The sequence below is a fragment of the Lepus europaeus genome, chromosome 7 (assembly GCF_033115175.1).
Source record: "Lepus europaeus isolate LE1 chromosome 7, mLepTim1.pri, whole genome shotgun sequence".
Lineage (NCBI taxonomy): Eukaryota > Metazoa > Chordata > Mammalia > Lagomorpha > Leporidae > Lepus > Lepus europaeus.
Window position 1 is genome coordinate 20,230,350 of NC_084833.1, and position 1,456 is coordinate 20,231,805.

Here is a 1,456-nt window from a genome sequence, read left to right on the forward strand (position 1 = left end):
AAAGCAAGGACAGCCAGCTGGCATGGAGGCAGGCGCAGGCCCCGCCCCTCCATGAGTCTGATCCTGGGGTGGGGGTGAGGGTGGGGGGCCGACAAGGAAACAGGGGCTCCCTGTCTGGGGGCCCCAGCCTCGGGCTCCTGCGTTGGCTCAGACCCCAGGAACCCTCCACTCTAAAGAGGTCTTGCTGAGTGTGTAGCTCCTGCCTTGGGAAGGCCCCGGCGCTGGTTGTGCCCCCAAGCCCTTTTAGGGGTCCCTCTTGCCTCTGGTCCAGAGTCAGAGGGAAGAGCCCCAAAGGGCAGCCAGAAGTTTGGGTTCCAGCCTGGCCCTCCTCGCCTGCCTTGTCCGTTAACTGGTTGGGTCCGGTCACCTCTCTGTGTGTCACAGTCCCATGAATGCAATTTTGGGGAGTCCCTGCCTCGGGAGGAGGAAACTTGCAGAGGGAGATGGACTTTCCACTGATCTAGGTTTTTTAAAAATATCTATTTATTTATTCATTTGAAAGGCAGAGTTACAGAGCAGAAGAGGGAGAGAGAGACAGAGAGAGAGAGAGAGAAAGTGAGAGTGAGAGAGAGAGAAAGAGAGAGAGGTCTTCCATCCGCTGGTTCACTCCCTAGATGGCTGCAACGGCTGGAGCTGAACCGATCCAAAGCCAGGAACCAAGAGCTTCCTCTGGGTCTCCCATGTGGGTGCAGGGGCCCAAGGACTTGGGCCATCTCCCACTGCTTTCCCAGGCCGTAGCAGAGAGCTGGATCGGAAGTGGAGCAGCCGGGACTTGAACCAGCACTGATATGGGATACCTGCACTCCAGGCGGTGGCTTTACCCGCTGCCCCACAGCGCCAGCCCCTGATCCACATTTCTGACGCTGTGTCTTACCAGCATATAAAGACGAAACTGCAAGCGTTCGCTGAGCTATGTCGAGGCTCCTGAGTTTATCCCAGGGCCCGTCTTGCGAGTGACATTATCTGGGGACCTGGAGCCCCCTCCACCATCACCTCCTGGGAACCGTGGGTGCACCTGCCTCCCCCACGCACACCCACTACAGTCAGGCCTCTTGGAGCACCAGGGCCTCCCTGATTTCCCCCACAGCCAAGCACGCACAGCTGGGCAGACACACGTGCACCGGCAGAGACACACAGACACAGCCGCAGGCGCACACTCCAGCCCCAGACATCACACGCTCCCCCCGCCCGCCCCTGGGGGCTTTACACATCCCTCAGTCAGTGATTAAGACGTATTTGCTAAATAATAAATGAGCAGAACCTCTCAAATCCAGGAAGCCAGGGAGCCTGTCTGTAGCGCCCCTGCCTCCCAGCCTGCCCGAGCAGGAAGCTAGCCCCAAGCTCGGGTGGGGGACAGAGAGACTCTGCTGAACTGCAGGGACCCCATCCCCAGGGGCTGGTGGCTGGGACGGGGAGAACTGTCCCTGGGGGAGGGGCATCCAGCGGGGAGCAGAAA